Raw genomic sequence first — 22,331 nt, forward strand, 5'->3', positions numbered from 1 at the left:
TCAGGCATCCCCAAGGCCAAGATGTAAGAGCCATGGGGCAGGAACTGTACTGCCAGTGGTCTGAAGCCGCTCCTGCTGTGTCCAGGCTACCGTGGACGTGTCCTAGGAGTGTCATGAGTGTTCCTGCATCTCCCATGGGACTGTGTCCAGGCTACCATGTACCCTTCCTAGGAGTGGCATGGGTGTTTCTCCATCTCCCATGGGACTGTGTCCAGGCTACCGTGGACCCTTGCCAGGTGTGTCATGAGTGTCCCTCCATCTCCCATGGGACTGTAAGCGTCTTGAGGTAGAGGCTCCATCACATTCATATCCCCACAAGTGGCACAAGGCCTGGTACCTGTTAGACATACCTCCCAGCATCTCCTCTCCTCTGAATCCTACCATCTCTAATGTCACAGACAGGGCCACAGGCCTCAGCTGTGCCCTTCAGCAATGAGGCCAGCAGCATATCTGGTGGAGGGGCCCTGCCTTGGCCATGGGAAGATTTAGTTATGAGATGCAAAAAGGTATGAGTGTGGTTCTTCCTGAGGCCATCTGGCTTCTGTGTCCCCACCAGCCCCACTTGCCTGGGCTTAAGCGCTGCTGGCCCTGTACAGAGGATAAATGAGGATTCTCTGGTGGTTTGCTCCTGTGGCCATGCTAACAACAGGTGCAGAGGCACTGTCTCTGTTTCTAAAAATAGTCCCTGAGAGGAAGTAAGTGGTTAGGCCTAATAACTGGCTTTAGCAAAAATGTTCTGTCTGTCCAAGAACTTGGGTCATGCTGTTGAAGGATCAAGAGATATGACATTTCAGAGTTGTCAGAGTCTAAGGCTTGGGAAAGTGAAAGTGCTTGCCTTGGATGTATAGGACCCTAGGCTCAAACCCCAGCACCTAAAACCTTTGTTTTAAAAAGTTAAAAGCTCTCACAGTCTGAAAAGTCTGTGTTTTGGAGTCCTTTGATCAAGTTTCTCCAGAAAGAAAGCACTGTGGGGCTGGAGAGATGGCTTAGAGGTTAAGCACTTGCCTGTGAAGCCTAAGGACCCCAGTTCAAGGCTCGATTCCCCAGGACCCACATTAACCAGATGCACAAGGGGCAAATGTATCTGGAGTTCGTTTGTAGTGGCTGGAGGCCCTGATGCGCCTGTTCTCTCTCTCTCCCTCTCCCCCCTCCCTCCCTCCCTCCCTCCCTTTCTCCCTCCCTCCCTCTTTCTCTCTCTCTCTCTCTCTCTCTCTCTCTCTCTCTCTCTCTCTCTGCCACTCTCAAATAAATAAATAAAAATAAAAAGAAAGAAAGCACTGTGTGTCCCTTGTGCCTCTAAACTTGCTGCTCTTTGGAGGTTTGGTCAGTTTCTCGGCATCTGCCCTACAAACATGTTCAAGCACACTGCTGCCTCTGTGAAATGCTTTGTATTGGGATTGTGCAACTGATTTTGGGTTAACCATTTGTTCTCACTACTGGAGAAACATGACTGTCATGCCTCATGGCCTGTGTCACAAAAACAGTTATTTTTAGTAACACAACTGTTGATGCAGGTGCAGAAAAAGATTCCAGGTTGATTGCTGGTATCAAATTTCAGTTTTGATTGAAAAGAATATACTATGAACACCCAACATCCATCCATGGGAGTCATCAAAGAGAAAGGATACCCAGCATGCTCCATCAGCTTGAAGCTTGAAGCTGCAGGTACTCTTGTCCCTCATATTCTCTAGTGAAGTTCTAAAGCATTGGCATTTCAAATTCATGTGTTATTCTGAGACACTCTGCCTGAAGTTTCAGGATAATGTTGGCAGCTAGCTGGGGGTGATTCCTTTGGTTAGTGATGAGCAAAGTTTTATTCATTCTGAGAATGAATATTGACAGATATTTTATATAGAGATCACTTTTCATCTGCCAGTGCTCTAAATACAGAGATAATATTTATTTGCAGCATATTTTCTCTAGGAAGCCCATATATCACACTTTTAATGTGTCTGGGAGATGCATAAGAGATTGCACAGGCTGACACTACTTATTGAGTTCCCAGTGTTTGCTGGTACTATTAGAAGTGAATGGAGCCGGGTGTGGTGGCGCATTCCTTTAATCCCAGCACTTGGGAGGCAGAGGTAGGAGGATTGCTGTGAGTTCGAGGCCACCCTGAGACACCATAGTGAATTCCAGGTGAGCCTGGGCTAGACTGAGACCCTACCTTGAAAAAGCAAAAAAAAAAAAAAAGAAGTGAATGGATTTCCTTCTTCCAATGAAGTAAATTCCAGTGGTGGGGAAACATTTAACCAATAAGTAAAAATAATCTTTGGATGACAACAAAAAAACTATGTAGAAAAATAAAGTTGCTAGTATTCACAGGATCAATTGCAGGGTTGGAAGTTGCAAAGATCAGCAGTTAGAGGGAAAGAAGGAAAATGGTGTGTATAAGCAGAGCTCAGATGCAGGAAGCAAAATCCACGGTAGCTATTTTAAGCAGAAAGGCATTTACCAGCTAGAGAGAAGCAGGTGCTCTTCTACCTCTGCCACTATGGCAGAGATGAGAAACCAGAGATTGGAGACATCGACTTTCAGGACACATTGCGTTAGCTGAAATCTGATCAAAAAGTCCTGTTTCCCCTCCACCTTGACTATTTCTTGACACACATGACCTCAACGACGGAACGCTGAGACACTGCTTCAGAAAGTACCAAGTGCCCACATCACTCATGCCAGCAGGTAAAGCCAAATCAAAGGAAGGTGACTGTGCCTCAATATTGACTTCCAGATCTCTAGGTTATGATTCTAGACTTCTTCAGCAACAGAAAGGGCACATTACAAGCAGGGTAAAAATGGGTGCTAAAGGCTATTCAGGATATGCATCTTGCCTCAGAACCTACTCTTTAAGAATGCCAAAGCAAGTAAAAAGTCCCAGATAATAAAAGCTAGTGGATGGGAACTTCATCCCACATACTTCAGGGTATGTGGGAAGGTAATACTAATAATCAGAATATGTTGTTGCTGTTATTTTGTTTTGAAAGTAAGGGCTCATTGCATAGCTGGGCTGTCCTCAAATTTTCTAGCTGACGCTGGCCTCACAATCCTGTCTATGCCTCCCAAGTGCTGAGATTACAAGCATGTGCTACCACACCAAGCACAGAGAAGGTTTTTGAAATCATATTGGGCCTGTGCCAGTTCACACTTACTTGTTAGTGACTTCAGGCAAATCTCTTCATACTATTGAGAAATTGTTTCTTTACATATAAAATGTGGCTGATAACAGTTTACTTGTAAGGTTGTCATAAAATTAAACATGACAATGCTATTAAAGAGTGGGGCATATTGTAGCAAATTATATCAACTATACAATTTGTATATAAAATAGCTAATAAGCACATTTAGGAGAACTAATTAAAAATTACCCTTTGTTTCCCAGGATCATATTACTTCAGGAGTTTACCAATTAGGATCTTTGACCTCAAACATGTGAGCACAGTTACACACAATTAAGGCACTTGCCTGCAAAGCCAAAGGATCCAAGTTGGATTCCCTAGGACATACATAAGCTAGATGCACAGGGTGATACAAGGAGTTTGTTTGCAGCAACTGAAGGTCCTGGCATGCCCATTCTCTTCCTCTCTCCCGCCCCCCCCACCCCCCGTCTGCCTCTTTTTTTTTTCTCTCTGTCTCTCAAATAAATTTAAATAAATAAATAAAATTTTTAAAATAACATAAATATGTTCTGTCATAATTATGAAGCCCAGAAGTTCAAAACAAAGGTATTAGTAGGGCTGATGGCTGAGAAGAACTCCTGTCTTCCTTCTTCCAGGTTTTCCTTATCTTGTTGCATCTTTCCAGTCTCTGCTGCTGACTCCACATGGCATCCTCTCCTTTATCCCTATGTCTGTCCACTATTCTCCCTCTCCTGAGATCTATGGCATGTGCCTTTCTTTTATGAGAATATATGTCATTGAATATAAGGCCCATTGGGTTATCCAGGACAATTTCATCTCAAGATCTTTTGCTCACATCTTCAAGGGTATTTTCCCAACTAAGGTACTATGTCATGTCCCAGGGATTGCACATGGATATATTCTCCAACCAGTACAAGGCCTCTGGATGAAAAGGCCAAATTATTTGTAAAGGTAAGAGTACTTTTTAAAATTTCTATTTATTAATTTTCATGTGTGTGGAAGCAGAGGTGCTGCTGCAAATGAATGCCTATCTGGCTTTATGCAGTTGACTGCAAATTGAACCCAGGCTGGCAGGCTTTGCAAGTACGCACCTTTAACCACTGAGTCATCTCCCTGGTGCATAAGAGTAAGAATATTGAATGGCATCTGACTTCTCAGCAACATGCAAAGCGAGTCAGTAATAGGGAGGCCTTATTTGTCTTCATATATGTGCATTTATGTGTGTGTGTGTTCATGCATGTACAGGTATAAATATGTGCATGTGGAGGCCAGAAGACAACCTTGGTGTCATTCCTCAACATCCTCACCAGGCTGAAACTCACCAAGTAGTCTACACCGACTTGTCAGCAAACCCCAGGAATCTGCCTGTCACTGCCTCTCTGGCAAGGCATTACAGGAGTGTGCCACCACTTGTAGTGTCTATTTAAATGTGAATTTTGGAGATCAAAGAAAAGTTCTTCATGTTTGTGCAGTACTATTTTGCTGACTGAGCTATTTCCCTAACCTCTAAGGAGGCCTTCTTAAGAGATTTAAGAGCAAATAGTTCAACTCAGTGATTTTATCCTTCAAGTATTGACTAAAGGAAAACAGTTTTAACAGAAAATAACTCAGGGAATACAGTGCACATGTGTCATTTGACGCTCCAAGGAAATGAGCTTTATCCAACCAAATGGTTAACTAGGTAAAATGTAGCCAAAGGAATGAGGGCACATATGTGTTTTATAATATAATTTTATTGCAAAATGAAAAATGACTATGTTGCATAGTTCAGGTTAAACCAAAGATGTGGCTATGAATTGAAGAGTATACTAGGTATACATTATATACTCTGGAAAAATAACAACTACATGGTCATAAAAAAATGTGAAAGTAGACTAATAGAATAGTATAGACAGTGAGTGTAAGGAAAAAGTACAAATAATCTGTAAAAGGGGGACTATGTATACAAAAAAATTCCTGAAATGACAAAAAAGTGAAAAATAGGGCTGGAGAGATGGCTTAGCGGTTAAGCGCTTGCCTGTGAAGCCTAAGGACCCCGGTTCGAGGCTCGGTTCCCCAGGTCCCACGTTAGCCAGATGTACAAGGTGGCACATGCGTCTGGAGTTTGTTTGCAGAGGCTGGAAGCCCTGGCGTGCTCATTCTCTCTCTCTCCCTCTATCTATCTTTCTCTCTGTGTCTGTCACTCTCAAATAAATAAATAAATAAAAATTTTTTAAAAAGTGAAAAATAAATAGAAATTTAAAATGTTGGCAGTCTAAGCCCCTGTGCACTGATCTCATAATGGTGGGTAGACTGCTGGGCATACTGGCCCTGAACAAGGCAGACCAAGCCCTCAGGTCCCTGAAGAGCCACCCAGTAATCTAAGCAGACCAGCATGTTGACTGAGCCCCCCCCCCAACTGCAGACCACCCACAGCAGACTAGGCCATGCAAGACCTAAGTGAGCCTAAACCAATCATACATACAGATCATCTGCCTCCCGTAACCCCAGAAGAGAAGACTAGGCCCGCTTGGCTCTGGGCAGACTACCTGTCCTCTCCAGGCCTGAGCAACACAGATTATGTCCTCAGGTCCATGGCAAACACTGCCATAGGCTCATTCCACCATGCACCTTGCCCTGATCCTCTGGTAAACCACCTTCCCATAACCTTCCAGAGCAAGGGGGAGTAAGCTGTTCAACACAGACCCTAGTGGAGCCACTATTGCTGCATTCTCAGTAAGACAAAGGAATTATCCCCTGATGGATAAACCCCAACCCAAAACAAGTGAACTAGAAACCAAGGCAATTTATCATCACCAAAAATGCCTAGTCTTGTAGTTGAAGCCTCCAGTGAGAATGACTTAGAGAAAATGTTTGTAAACATTTGTCATCTCAGGAGGGGCTATGGTGATATCACTGTGCACAAGAGGGCTTGCCAAAAAATATCTGTATTGATAGCAGAAATAATTATTTAGACCTCTAAGAAATGACTAACATAAGCAGATACAAAAGTTAAATTTGGATACCTCTAATGGAGCAGTAATACATTTTTATTTAGATCAAATGCCTGGTGTCCTAAGAGCTTTTCTTTTACCTGTTTTCATTTATTTTCAATAGTGGCTTACCAATGAAGGGTCTTTGGTGCCAGGAGGACTGACAGTGGGTAGAAAAGCCCAGGACTTCACTTTGTCACACAGAAGCCTTCAATAATATCAACAATAAAGCTTTTTGCTAGTAAAGAAACCAACCTGACCATATAAAATATATCTGAATGCCTGTGTGATGAGTGAGGAATGTTAGTTTAAGTCTGTGGCCAGATAGGACAGGACAGGGTTTTTAGTTCTCCCAAGAGATGCAGCTCATTCCTGCCTAGCATCCAAGAACAGCTAAGGGGCTAAGGAGAGCGTTGTGGACAGTGGCCTGCTTGTCTTGTGTCCTTAGCAGGCCTGCACCCACAACAGCTTTCTGTTTGCACAGGACACTGAAGGCACATTTATTATCCTCCATGGTTGACTATGGTGCTAGGAGTGCTGAGCTTCCACAAGGTGATTGTTTTAGAAATTTGGAAATTCCTTCCAGAGAAATCTAAATGTTGGCCTAGTTTGGCTTTGTGCTTCTCCTGTGTAGATTCTAATCATGTGCTTCCAGATGAGGAACTTACCTTTTCCTTCACAGAACTAGCTGGGAATTGTTTCAGAATCTGCAAGACAAGGTGATTACTTGTAAAACAGGAAGGAAAAGTTTTGTGTATGAACTTTCAACCACCATGAAAAGGTTGTGCTTTATAACTTTATTACAAAGAAGAAAGGAGGAAAAGAAAAAAGGAAAACTCACCACAGGCTGAAATAACCACAGTAAATATACAAAACTGCATAATAGTTTCATAGGATTAACCCAATTCCTTCATCAGATTCAGGAGGGTGTTTCATAAACCCAATGTCATTGTTAATTCAGAGGCTCAAGGCACTGGAATACAGAGCCTTCCACAAAAGAGCACCGTGAAGAACCTTAGGCTACAAAGTCTGATCTATGAGAAATTAAGAGTGATGGCAGCTCACGAAGACAAAGTTAAGATAAATTTCATTATTGTCTTATTCCCTTCTGAGTTCAGATTTGAACTGTCTTATCTCTGGTGCTGGAGATATGGGGGAGTGATGATAACAGAAAGGAAAAAGGAAGTAACAACCTTTGAGCTGTTGGACTCAGTTCCAGGTTTGCAGGCTAAATAGAATGCTCAAAGCCTTATAATCTTCAAAAAATGACTGCCCTGTTTCTTCTAGCATAAGTCTCACTTTAATTTTTTTTTTACCATTAACATATTTGAACTTGGAATGCCAAAAACATTTTGTGGGGTGCTGAGCAGAGAAGTGAGGTATGAATATGGTTAGGGTTGCCTTTGGGCAGATCTGTAGCCAGGGTCATGGAGTGATCTCTTTATTTGTGTTTTGTGATTTGCATCTGTGGCAACAGCAGTGGACCACTGTTAATTTAGATTCATGTCCTAATTGTCAGTGTGTTGTCATGAAGGTTACACTGCTTTACTGAGTTGAAACAAAAGTCACCATGTGTGCATAAGAATACCTGTCACATGTCAGACATTACATATTGCTGTGTCACACCAGGTAAATGATAACAATTTTCCAAAGTAGAGGAAATTAGTGTAACAACTTCTGTAAGATAAAAACATTGTTATTTGGACTCAAAAATCTATTGAGAGCTTCTTGTTATTTTAAAAAGCTGCTTGATGTTTACCTTTAAAACAAGAAAAAAACAAAATTATAAGTATGCCAACAAACTGCCAGGATTCTCTGTGATGTCTTTAAATTATATTGTTAAGTATGCTATGGAGGTCAAGCTCACAAGCAAGGCAGGCAAGTTTACTGTTTCCACAGGCCTTGGATAACTGGCTTATCCAGAATGATTTGGAACAATATTTAGTGTCTAGTTGTGATATGGGCTAGAATCAAACTTTGGGAAAAAAATAATATATAATTGTGTGGTGTTATGGCTTGAATCTGAAATGTCTCTTACATACTCATAGCTTACATGCTTTTTTCTCAGCTGGTGGTGCAGTTTTGAGGGGCTGTGGAACCTTCAGGTAGTGGGGCCTAGCTGGCAGGAGCAGGTCACTGTGGATGATCCCTGCCTTTCTCTTTGCTTCCAGTCTCCCAAGTGACATGAACAGCCTTGCTACCTGCTTCTGCCACCATGCTCTGAGTGGCTCCACCATGCCTTCTTCATCAAGATGGATTGAAAACATGAACCAAAATAAAACTTTCTTCTTGTTTTAATTAATTAATTTTATTTTTTTATTTTAGAGAGAGCAAGAGAGGGGGGGAGGGAGAGAGAGAATTGGCATGCCAGGGCCTCAACCATTGCAAACTAACTCCAGACACTTCCACCACCTAGTGGGCATGTGCAACCTTGCACTTACCTTTGTGTGTCTAGCTTATGTGGGATCTGGAGAGTCAAACATGAATCCTTAGGTTTCTTAGGCAAGTACTTTAACTGCTAAGACATCTCTCTAGCCAAAAAGTGTCTTCTTTTAAGTGTTTTATGCCAGTTATTTGGTTGCAGTAATACAAAAGCAACTAATGCATGTAGATATGTAAATATTAGTATTTTAGAATCTGCATGGTAAACCAAGCTCCCCTTTTGCTCTCTCCTCCCTTTTTGTTGTCATCCCTCTTAATCTCCTCTTGCTTTCTAATTTCTCTTTCTTCCTCTTTCCTTTTTTCCCTCTCACTAAAAGGACACTGTTAAATTGATAGAGCACCTTACAATTGATGGGATTTTAGAACTGGGGAAACAGAATGCTTTTTGACTGCTTGGAAGTTAGCCATTAGGAGATGAAGAGATGAAGATGAGTTCAGATAAGTGAGATTACCAGATCTTTTCAGAGAGGATAATGGTGAGATAGCATCACTAGAGCAGAGTCAAGGACAGATAAGAACATCAGCCAAGTATAGGCACCTCCAACCTATTTGGAATGAATAAGGAAAAAGTAAGTTTTGAGTCTGTGAACATAACAAGTAGACTAAAAGTAGGGAAAAACAATCCAAGGAGAAATCTCAAAAGAAGATAATTCAGTGAAGTTTGAACATTTGGATCCTAGGTTCAAGCTGGAAGAAATGTTAGCTATGCCATTACCAAATGCCTTCATTTAACAGATGAAGAATATGGGCTCATGTTAAGAAGTAACCTTCAGATCTGGGACTAGATCCCCACGGTCCAACCTCTTGTTTTAGGGATTTTCATTATGTTTCAGAGCCTTTTCCCATATCATTTTTTCCCTACAAAACCCTATGGCTTTCTTCATCGTCATATTTTTGAAAGAGTTTAGAGGTGGCAGGGATCCCAAAAGTGAAGGTGAAGAATGTCCTTGTACAGGTAGGAGATAATATGTTTTTTCCCCTTATCTCTTTTCTCTTAAAACCTTCCTAGAGGATGTGGATAGGTGCCTCTAGTTTTGTTTTTATTTATTTATCTTTTTGAGGTAGGGTCTTATTCTGGCCCAAGATGACCTGGAATTAATTAACTATGTATTCTCAGAGTAGCCTTGAACTTACAGTGATCCTCCTACTTCTGCCTCCCAAGTGCTGAGATTAGAGGTGTATGCCACCACTCCCAGCAGGTCTTGTTTTTATTTCTTAAGGGCAAGGAATATAAAAGGATCATCCCCTTTCCTGAGAGCCTGGCTGCGTCTAGATAACTGGCATCAGAGCTGAAGTAACCAGTTCAGTTCTATCCAGTAAACTACCATGAAAGACCCCAATCTGGATCTCTAGGTGGGATTTCCCATTTCTGGGAACCACTCTTGCCTCCTCTTGGGCAGAATATCTATATTCTCTTAAATTTTATAAGCTCTATTTACATAAGCTCTATAATAAAATATTTCTAAATCTAACCTTCTATGATCTTCAAATATCATTCTTTGTATTCATCAGCCCACCCTGACTAAGTAGAAGTTTGATGTGACTGTGACAGTACCAGAGTGGCTGTGTTCTGCAGCTTCCTGTCCTTTGCCCTTTCAAAAGTACATGTTGAAGGTCTATTTGTATCAAGCATAAGAATTTCTGGTAACACAGATATGAACACAGTACAATCTTGACCCAAAGAACTTATAGTTGTTATAGGAGAGTTATGTAAAGAAAGCCTTGCAGCAGAACTCTGGGCATATTTCATGTTTCCATTGTGGGAAGGGGTTGAAATAAGAGCAACTAATAGTCAGATTTGTACTGCTCTGCTAGAGTTGGTATCTTAAATGCTCCTAAAGGTCCATGTATTGAATGCTTAGGGTGGCTTTCTCTGTGTCCTCTATTCTTATAAAGATTGTCATCACCATCATCATCATCTCTATGTGTGCCTTTCTTTCTCTTTCTGAAATAAATAAATAAATAAATTTTAAAGCAAGTTGTATGCTTCCAAAATACAATGGCTGGAATGAAACATTTTTGTGCACAAAGGAGTAATAGAGGCACAGAAAAGGATTAGGCCAAAAGCAACCCTAAAGCCCAGGAAAAGCAAATATTAAATTTTGTCTGTCCATGTCTGACATTTGGTCTGTGATGCTTGGAAAGGACTTGAGCAGCACTGATTTTGGCCTTCCTGGACACAGTCCATATGCCTCTCTTCAGCAGGCTTTGATTGCTACCTGCAACTTTCCTGGACATGTCATCTTGTACTTCCTGGAGTCTCCATTGCAGGTTTAGCTTCACATACCATGTTCTTGGGGGAAGCTTGCAAGGACTCTACTTCTACCTCACACCACTTAGCTCTCCAGGATTTCCTTTGAAATTTGGTGGAAAACTCCATGAATTTTTCATGCCTGAAAAACCCAAATCACATGCATAATGATGATTTTTGCTGCTGACTTCAGCAGTATCTGGGCCCTATTGGACCATGGCTATAGCAGCCACCCTGAGTACCTGGAAAGCTGGACTAGAATAAATCTCATGGAGCCAATTTCCTAGGTGGCTGTGTACAATCATGGTACAACGGAGCTGTCTTTTCAACAGCAATTTTTCCACATATACAATATAGGCTAAAAAAGGACTATATAAATCAACAAGAAATCTGTACATACATAGAACTTCTCCCACAATCACCCACCAAGTCTTTTCCAAATATGTCAGAGGAGTAGAAACTTCAGCATATTGCTGGACTCCTGCTGCTTCTCAGGTGGGCAGTTGTACAATTGTGCTAGAAAGCATCAGGTGTGCTATGCATAGAAGTAAAAGAGCTTGTCTTTGGGAGTAGAGAGACCTGGGCTTGAATCTGAGCTCAGCCATGTGCTACCTTTGTAGATTTAACCTCTCCTTATTTGAAGCATAGGCATCAGAATTCTTTTCATAAACTTATGAGATATTGTCAGGATTAAATGATATGTGTAGGATCTGAAAAGTTGCAAATACTTAATGACACATTTGTACCTATAAGTTCTTAAATCCATGGTTAAAAATAGGCAATATAAGTTATAAAATATATAATTTTCACCTGTGAACATTTTTCATTTAAAATAATTAAAATATTTCTATTGAGACAATGACATTTATTTATTCAGTTATTATTTTGAAAGTGCATGCTGGTAGGTTTTTCATGTAATTCCATTTAACTGATGCCCCTGTAAGTATGTACAAATCTTAAATGAATGACCTGGGAGCCACAAGAACAAAGATAGTTCAGTCAAACATTAAAATTTACTTCTATCAATAAGAGTCAGGGTTGGTGAGATGGTTCAGAGGGTAGGTGCACTTGCCATGTAAGCATGAGAACCTTAATGGACCTGACTGCGTCTGAGTTCCATTCCCAGCATCCACATGAAAAGCTTAGTGTGTTCACACATACCTGTAACCCCTATGAGGATCAGACCGGAGAATTAACAGAGGAGCACTGGTCAGCCAGTTTGGCCAATAATGGCAGCTCTGGGTTCCATAAGAGTCTCAGTCTTAGGGAAACAATGTGGAAAAGAGATAGAAGACACTCAACGTTCTTCTCTGGCCTCTGTACACACCAGGCATGTGTATCTGCACACACCCGTCCCCCACAAGTGTGCATTTCCCCCAAAAAAACACCAGCTGTGGAATTTTTCTTAGAAAACAGATCAGAATGTGTTTAAAACCTGATATACTCGGGAGGCAGAGGTAGGAGGATCCCTGTGAGTTCAAGGCCACCCTGAGAATACATAGTGAATTCCAGGTCAGCCTGGACTAGAGTGAGACCTTAGCTCAAAAAACCAAAAAAACATAACAAAACAACAACGACAAAAACAAAACAAAACAAAACAAAACAAAAAACCCTGATACAACCAAGGAAGCTATTTATTTAGAAAAAGATGTAATTTCACAAACTCACAACACTGGCATTGCTTTCTCCACTTTTAGTACCTTGGAGTCAATGAATGCTACCTAGTCAACTGCTACAACAATACACTTTTTCTGAAATTAACCTCCAGCAAGGGATTAGCAAGAGTTCTAAGAGATTCCATTTGCTCTGTTTACACTTCTTATGCAATCACAGAACTCTGTGTTCCCTGTCCTGTAACTTCACAACTGACTCCCTGCCATGTCACCCTGCATGAGCTTCCTCTCCAGGCCAGGGTTTTGTTTTGGCTGACCAGCTTTGCTACCAGCCCTGAGCATTTTTAGGTGGGCTGTAACAGAGAAAAAAAGTGATCAGACCAGCCAGGGCTCAAGATCACCACTGCTACTGTGGAGACTGAAACAGATAATTTGTAATAAAACATTCATCACATACATAACTAACAACAACAAAAATGAAACCCTTCAGCACAATGCCAACAATATGATATGATGAGCTAAATCTAATTTGCTAGAGATCTTTAACAAAGGCAAAAAGTCAAAATAATAAGCCAATAAAATCTTAAATGTCTTAATATCTGTAGGTTCCTTAATTGGCAGGATAATTTGACAAAACTGGCAGTTTTCTTTTTTATGACAAACCTTCCCAATACAAGGTAGGGTTTCTAGAAAAGAGTGGCTCACTTTTACTTCAGTAACCAGTGGGGATTACTCTCTTTTTCTGCATTGTCTGTACCATAGACTTGGGAAGCTTGCCAAGCTCCTCACTTTTTAGCTACATAAGGCAGAATTTACTGAAAGCTTGCACTTCCCTTTTTTTCCCCAACAATTACTTTACTCAGTTATCAGGAAGTCCTGCCCACTGCCAGCTGACTTGTGTGTGTGTGTGTGTGTGTGTGCATTCCTGACATAAAATAAGACACATATATGAGGCAACAGGAAGGATTTTTGTGGAACTGCCCGGAAGTGCCTGTACTCAAGCTTCCTTTACTGCTTTCCTCCTGTAGGGTCCGTGCCTGCCAAAGCCTGAGTGGTGGTCTTCCCTCACCTGAGAATAGTTTGCTCTGGGGCATGCAGCCTAGCATATAAGCCTTTGCTTAGTGATCATGGGGCATCCATATTCTGTTCTCTTTTAGAGCCATCTTGTTTCTTGCTTCTAGAATCAAATGCTCTCAGAAATGATCTTTTGCATAGTTGGTCTATATATAAGTTTATCTGTTAACATAATGGCCATAGTTACAGCTCTCACTCAAGAAACCTTCCTACACAGTACATTCAGTGATCACATGTTTACTGCTCACACACAGAAGTTATAAGAGGTCATTGTTCTAGCCTAAGCTCCTGTCCTCACGCTCAAAAAAGCAGGCTCAGAATTAAAATGGAGTCATGCAAAATAAATTACCACATCATCAAATTGAACTAAATTGTTTATTTGACCTTGAAAATAGTCAGGTTTATGGAGATAACAGTAAAACTTCCCAAACAAGCCTGTTTTATTGGGTTCAATCATGGAGTCTCTCTGCCTTATACCAGAAAGATAACCTAAAGTAACCTGATATTAACTACTGAGTTGTGTTTGTTATTGCTCTGTTCTTCCTGTCCCTATCTTATAAAAAATTAACTTTGAAATGACTAATCTTATCCCATAAATATGGGCAATTTGTGTATCAATTTAAAACATTACAACATTTTGTGTTTGTTTCTGCTTCTTTTAACCATTTTCTCTGTACAAATCAACCTCCTTTGCTCTCCTCATTGGAATACTTTTTCTATTTTATTGAATGAAGTGTTGCTAGATTCTAAGTAAAAACTGAAATAAAAATATGACCTAATTGTTGTCCTTTGACCCTGCTCATAGCTGATATCTTAGTTATTAGTTCTACATAAGAAAGCACCCCAAAATGTAGTGCTTAAAACAACTACCTGGTCAGGTTTTCTGGCAAACACCTGAAATCCTGGCATTTAGGAGGCAGAGGCAGAAGGATTGTCATGAGCTCAAGGCCAACTTGGTTCATAAAAATGAGACATTATGTTGAAAAAAAGAAAGGAAGAATTAGCCAGGCATGGTGGTGCACGCCTTTAATGCCAGCACTCTCGAGGAAGAGGTAGGAGACCACCATGAGATTGAGGCCACCATAGTGAATTCCAGATCAGCCTGGGCTAGAGTGAAACTTTACCTCAAAAACCAAAAAAAAAAAAAAAATAAATAAATAAAATAAAATAAAATAAAATTAAATTAAATTAAAAAAAAGAAAAGAAAAAGAAAGGAAGGAAGCCAAACCAAAACAACAAAACCAAAAAATCTCCAAACAAACAATGGGGAGGTGGCTCAGTTTGTAAAGTGCTTGCCATGGAAGTATGGAACCTGAATTCAGGTCCCCAGCACCCACATACAATCTGGATGCAGGGAGAGCACCTGTAGTCCCAGGATTCCTAATGTTTACTGGCTAGCTAGTCTAGCTTATTTAGTGAGCTACAGATTCAGTGAGAGACCAATATTATTTAAGGTGAAGAGTAATTGAGGAAGACACCCAACATTGACCTCTGGCCTCTGCATGCATGTGTAACATGTGCATGTACTCCTGTACATATGTTTGTCCACACACATACACATGCATACATATCACACGTACATACACATGCAAAAACCCCAAACAACCCGATTATTTAAATTTATGGTTCTGGGTTTGGAATTTGGACAGCAGGAAAGAATTGTCTGCTTCATGATATCCATGGTCTTGACAGATGAGAGTGACTATAGTTGCCACTCATCTGTTGCCTCACTGGAGCACTCAACAATAGGGTGCCCACTGAAGCATCTATCCAAGACTTATTTATGTACTGTGGTGTCCTCACAGCATGTCAGCCTCAGGGCACCCAGACTTCTAACAGAAACCCAGGGCTCCAAGAACAAGTGCTTTAGTATGTGACCTATAAGTTTTGTACCATCATTTCTCCTGCATTCTATGGCTTATAAGTCATACAGCTAGAACTCAATGAGGCTTTTGATAAAGCCTGGTGCTTCTTCTTTCACTGTGTTTCTGAGTGCTCTGTCTTTTTTTATTTTTTCCCCAGAACATCTAAATCTTTGCTTCAGTGAATGGACCTAGCTCGTTGGGAGGACATAGGCAGATAGGGTGAGGATTAAGTGGGTTGGGCTGCCCCTCCAATGGTGCAACTGCTTTCCCACCTCTGCATTTTCAGCCCTGATTTTAGGGTGCAGCAGGGGTCAGGGAGGACTGTCCCCAGTGCACCCCAGTCAAGTTGCATGTTGTGCCCTATGCTATTGCACTGGGGGGATTCCTGTGGCTACATGGCCCCTTTCCACAGGACAAAGTCAAGCACATGACTGCACAGTGAGGAGGTATTACCTTAAGAATAGAGATCACTTACAAAGTTGCCACAAAAGCTGAGTCAGAGGGTAAATAATAGCCAGAGAAGGAAGTGCCCTAAGGTGTCTTTAAAGTTCTATGCATCCTGGGCTGGAGAGATGGCTTAGCGGTTAAGCGCTTGCCTGTGAAGCCTAAGGACCCCGGTTCGAGGCTCGGTTCCTCAGGTCCCACGTTAGCCAGATGCACAAGGGGGCGCACGCGTCTGGAGTTTGTTTGCAGAGGCTGGAAGCCCTGGCGCGCCCATTCTCTCTCTCTCCCTCTATCTGTCTTTCTCTCTGTGTCTGTCGCTCTCAAATAAATTAAAAAAAAAAAAAAAGTTCTATGCATCCTGAAGGACAAATGAGAAAAGCTTTACATGGATCCCTCATTAACATATGGGGAATGATATAATGCTGACCAGACTCTATAAAACTCCCATCCCAGAAGATGCTCAGGCAGACTCCAAGTTATGGGTCCCTCCTTAGCAAAGGGAGCTTTCTGCTTTTGTTAAAGCCTGGTGCTTCTGCTTTCACTGTGTTTCTGAGTGCTCTGTCTTTTTTCATTTTTTCCCCAGAACATCTAAATCTTTGCTTCAGTGAGTGGACCCAGCACGTTGGGAGGACAGATCTCCAGTCCCCACTCTCCCATTACAATATGCTTGGCATGATTCAAAGAAAAAGGAATTAAATTGTATATCTGGCTGGGGTAATTACAGAGTTCTAGAAAAACATGGATTATACTAGGTAGTTTCTCATTGCAGTGACCAAATACCTAACAAGAAGCAACTTAAGGAAAGAAGGGTTTATTTCAGTATACAGTTCCTGGTTATACTCCATTTGAATGGGAGAGGCATGATGGCAGGAGCTTAAGGTAGCTGGTCATATTCAGTCCACAATCAGGAAAAAGAACAATGAACACTGATGCTCAGTCATTTCTTTCTCTTTTATGTAGTCCAGAACCCCAGCCATGGAATAGTGTCATCCATATTTAAGGTGGGTCTTCCCACCTCAATTAGCCTTATCAAGATAATTACTCACTGGCAGCCCAGAGGCTAGTGTCCTGAGACTAGGTCCTGTCAAGTTAACAATATAAATCATCACATGGATGTTGTTAAGATCTTTGGAAAGCTTAGTCTGTTGCATCTGGATCTGCTCATTGAGGTTATAAAGGGTATTTCTACTGAGAAATGCATAGCTGCAAGTGATTGGTTATCCATACTTTGGGAACAAGGTATGCTGGGTATTCAGAGTTGGTGAAAAGTTTCTCTCTTCGATAAACCTAGTGGAGTTCTCACCATCCCTAGCAAGGTGAGGCAGGTCAAAGGGAATGCTAACAAAGGAGCACCTGTCATGTGACTTTTCCTGGAGAGTTTATTTCTATAAACTCCAGATAAAGTTGGCAACAACAGACCAAAGAAGTGATTATTGCCAAGTCCAGCCTCTGGACCACTGAGTCTTTTGAGACCATTATAGTAATATGGGTGTGCAATTACTGACAGGAACATAGGTGGCTCCAGCAACTACATCACTGGAAAGCCCACTCTCTATGGGGTTCCCAGCTAGTGGTTCTGTTTTGGGAGATTCTGGAAACTTTAGGCGATGAGCTAGTTGGAGGAAGGTCACTGGGGCAAGCTTTTGTGGGTTATACTTGGTGTTTGGTCCCTTCCTTGCTCTGTGCTTCTGGTCGACCATTACAAGCACATGGGGCTAAGTAACCATATGCTTAACTTTCTAGAATAAGTCCTTCATCTCTTAAGTTGTTTTCCTTAGATAGTTGCTCACAGCAATGATGAAACTACGGACCAGGGGATGATTATGTTCTCTAGAAGCTAGAAGAAGCAGGAAATAATAGAACCTTACCTATACCTTAATGCTAGCCAGGAAAACCTTTTGTAGATTTCTGACCTTTGGACTACATGATATGGAATCTGTGTTGCTTTAAGCCACTGAGCTTATGGTAATTTGTTATAGCAGAATTAGGAAACTAATACAGATAGCATAATTAAATGACTCAAGAAGCCAGAAAATAGCATGAGTGGTCAACAGGCAGAAATTGCCAAATACTGAAGTTTCTATTATCACTACAGATATTAATCAATCCCACCTCTTCCAATTTCACTTCTGCAAAATAAAGTATGAAGAATTGGGCTGATGGAAAAAGTTGAGTTGCAAGAGATTTCTCAAAACTAATAGAAGTTAAAACCAGAATACTAACAAAAACAATAATAATGTTGGTAGCAATATAGTTCTGTTAACCTGGTGATTACTTAATGTCCAGGTTGGACCATATCCAGCATAGGATGTCATGTTGGTAGAGAAACAAATTTACAAGAGTGCCAATGGAGAACCTCAAAGATGACAAGGAAAATTGAGGGTATATAACCTGGAAAACAAAGCTGTTATGGAAAGGTACTTTGCAAACGTGGTTCTTCTACTCAGTATGTGAAGCCCCTTCCCTCTGCATAATAAGAAAGATATTATTAGTATTCACTGAAATTTTCCTGCAAGTCAAGAGCTATGGGAAGGTGGGAGTATAAAGGAAATAAGATCTGGAGTTCATACAATCAGCATTACAAAAGATTTGGAAAGGGATTTGGGAATCAGATGTGCATGTGCATTTTTTCACTCATTTAAGAAAGAATAATGAAAATTAATTACATACTACGGATTAGTAAATGCTGATCAAATTGGATATGTAAGTGAATTGGATTTAAATTAAACATTAAGGAGCTCTACCAAGGGCAATAATGAGTTAACTGGAAGGTTTTTAAAAGAGAAACAATTAAAGGTGGCTTAAGTGGGGAATTCTTTTTTCTGGTGAAACTTTTTTTTTAATTATTAGTTTTCTATTCAGCAAATACAGGCAGTTTGGTACCATTATTAGGCTTATCTGTGGCCTACCACCTCCCCTTTGGCCCCTCCTTGTTGAGGTTTATGGGTCATGCATTGTGGAGTTAGCCCACAGTTATTGGTATGATAAATGTCTCTGCATATCAAGACCTAACATGTGGCTCTGACATTCTTTCCGCCCTCTTAGAAGCAAGAGAAATAAAGAATTGTGATGGCAACATTCAGCTTCTCAATGGAGCAGTGCTTGCAGGTACAAATATTTGCTTGCTTGTTGGTTTAGCAAATAGTTGTGCAGCCCCACCTAACCTAGTGGTATCAGATTTTAAGCTGGTATTGTGAGAATTGTATTGACCTTTGTGTTTTAAAGGAGTGGCATGAAGTATAGTGGACCTTGACCTTCAGTTTACCCTGTTACCTTCCTAACCCTCTGAACTCCAATCATCCCATTGGATTTACAGCCCTTACCAGGCTGTACTTTTCAATGTGCTTGCTATATATTCAAAGGCAATGCCTGGGAAGCTGACAAAACACCAGATAGTGGGCTGGCAGTGGAGAGAAGGGAAAAGGACTTACTTTTATTTTTTTTAAATAGCAGACGAAAGATAAGGCTTTTGTTGCAACTTTGCAACTTCTAACATGGGGAGAGGGAGGAGGACTATGAAATCAGAATGGAAAGAATTATAGTCAACAAATGGTAGTTAGGGGATAGGGATCTAGTGGATGAATGAACATAAAGAAATAATTCCTAGATCATTTCTTCCCTAGGGCTTTGTGTTTGATTTCATTATTTTTTTGTATAGGGATTATTTGCAATCTGTTCAAGGACATATCCATTTAAACACAGTATTACAGATAGTGGACACATTTTAACAGACTTCCCACAGGTTGCATGCCAGATCACTCTACCTACCACTGGCTTCGCATTGCTCTGTGTCACAAAGCCCCATCTTTAAAGACAAGGCTTTGGCACATACCAGGGCAGTTGGAAAATTTAAAAAGTCTCATTAAGGTTCCTGCTATTGCTATGAAGTGATTTGCAAATGTAAATAAATATGCATATTAAAAGTTGGGATAAATATTTTGTCCAAGGGTAGCTTGGAGAAATCATTCATTGAAGGTATTGAGGTGCACATCCTCTCTGGGAAGGGATTTTAGTATACCCTCTGCTATGGCTGCGTGTTACTCAATTATGCCTTGACACCTCTTTTAGGTGTGGCAACCTCCAGAGTCCTTTGCTTTAGTAATCTGGGGAAAGCAGAGTCTTTAACTAAAGTTTTTTATTTATTTATTTATTTATTTATTTATTTATTTATTTATTTATTTATTTATTTTGCCCAATGATCAATTCTTTAACCAGTGATTAAAGTCCACAAGCAAATAAAGCTTGAGATCCAATTGCTAGTAGCCCTAGAGGCTGGAGCCATGATGGCTCAGTTAGTATGAGGAATTGACTTCTGATCCCCAGAACTCATGGAAAAACCAGGTGTGAGGAGGCATGTAATCCCAGTGTTGGGGAAGTGGAGACAGAATTTCTGGCACAAGATGGTTAGCTAGACTGGCTATATCAGTGAGCCTTGGGTTCAGTGAGAAAACCTTTCTCAATAAATAAGGTAGAGAGTGAGAAAAACACCATAGTAACCTCTGGCCTCCACACACACATGCATACACATACAATCTAACACCACACAGAAATATACACCTCCAAACAAAACAAAACATAAAAAAAACTACTAGAAACCTTATTGGTCTGTATCTTCCCTGAGTAATCTATGGAAATGCCTCAGCCAGGCAGCTGAACACAGCAGACATGTATGAGAGTATGGGTGTGGGACTGAAGTCCAAAGAGAGGCAGGGCAGTCTATGTTGGACTGGCTGGGTCAGCAGTCTTGTTCAGCTCAGATTGCCTCAGGTGTCTGATATTCACATTATTGATCATGACACATGGATGCTACGGGACTTCAGATACCTAATATTTGAATGTTGGCCAAATGCTTATGTGTGAATTGTTTTTAAGTTATGACTTCCTTCTTGTAAATTGCAGAAAATATAGAATACAGAAGGTGGAAAGCTGGTTTTTTAGGTTCTTGAATAAATTCTTGAAACTTAAAATTTTCTACCATTGAGAACATGGACTCTGGGGCCTAGAGATACAGGATTGGGTAGCCCACTCCATGCCAATGCATTTGGAGCTGAAGACTGGAATCTGTGGCTACAGTTGAAAGAGGAAGTAAAATTGAAGGCAGGAATGCATATGTCTGTAGAGTCTACTGAGAGTTACAAGCCAACCTGTGTTGCAAATCTCAAACATCATCATGAGGAATATCTTATTTCAAATGTCTTGGATGATCTACACATACCTGTTGCAAAGTAGAGGAACTGCAGTAGCACCATTATTGCTTCTCTGGTACCTTGTGCACAGGTAGTGGATGTAAAGTACCAAAATAGCACTCAACCCAAAGAGTAGTCCCTAGGGATTTGCTGCTTCCCAGAAGTGGTCCTCACAAAATGATTTTTAAAAATATATTTATTTGAGAACGAGAGAATGGGTGTATGCCAGGGCCTCCAGCCACTGCACACAAACTCCTGATGCATATGCTACCTTGTGCATATGACTTTACATGGGTGCTAGGGAATTGAATTTGGGTTCTTGGGCTTTACAGGCAGCTCCTTAACTGCTGATCCATCTCTTCAGCCCATAAAGTGATGCTTAAAAACATTTTCCATGGGTGTCATTCTCCTACATGGCTTATTTTATGAACTTAAATAATCTTCCTCCCTCTCTTTCTTCTTCCCTCCTTCCCACTCCTTCCATTTCTCAGTTTTGTTTGGTACAAATGTATAATGCTTTGTCCAGCAAGTGCATGCACAGAATTAGGCTATGAGGACAAAATATTAAACTAGAAGGAATTTTTTAGCTAACCCAATAGCCCAAAATTCCCGTTTCTGCTTTCAAAGGAGAAAAAGGAGACGTGCAGGTTAAGGACATAACTACAAGCTGTAAGGATAAAATATTGTCTTATGACACCAAGATTTTAGAACAACTTCATGGGGCTGGAGAGATGGCTTAGCAGTTAAGGTGCCTACCTGCAATGCTAAAGGACTCAGGTTCAATTCTTCAGTACCCATGTAAAGCCAGATGCACATGGCTTATGCATCTGGAGTTTAATTGCAGGGGCTGGAGGCCCTGGCATACCCACTCTCTCTCTCAAATAAATAAATAAGAATAAAAGATTTGAAAAAAAAACACAAGATCATGTTTCTACTCTCCAAAATGGCAACACTAGTACCTACTATTTAGGGTGCTTATGACAACTAAAGTAGGCAAAATTTGCCTGGCATACAACAGTTGATCAGTGGAAGTTACTTGTCTTCTATAGAAGGGTCCAGTTACAACAACTTGCTCATATTGGTATGTGAGTACAATAGACAAGGCAATGACTCCTGTTGTGTTCTTACTGACTGTGAGATCCCTGATTGCCTGTTTCTGAGAGGGAGATAATGCCATAGGTTCTTTAATCTTAGAGGATTAAAATGAGAAAGATAGAGCATGGCAATCACATAGTGGGCCCTCAAGAAATGTTGTTTTCCATCTTCAAAAATATGTCATTGCCCATACCTTGTGATATCCCTCTATGTAGCTGCACCCCTTAAACTCTCTCTTGGACCACCCATTAC

This window comes from Jaculus jaculus, chromosome 1, assembly GCF_020740685.1.
Source record: "Jaculus jaculus isolate mJacJac1 chromosome 1, mJacJac1.mat.Y.cur, whole genome shotgun sequence".
Taxonomy (NCBI): domain Eukaryota; kingdom Metazoa; phylum Chordata; class Mammalia; order Rodentia; family Dipodidae; genus Jaculus; species Jaculus jaculus.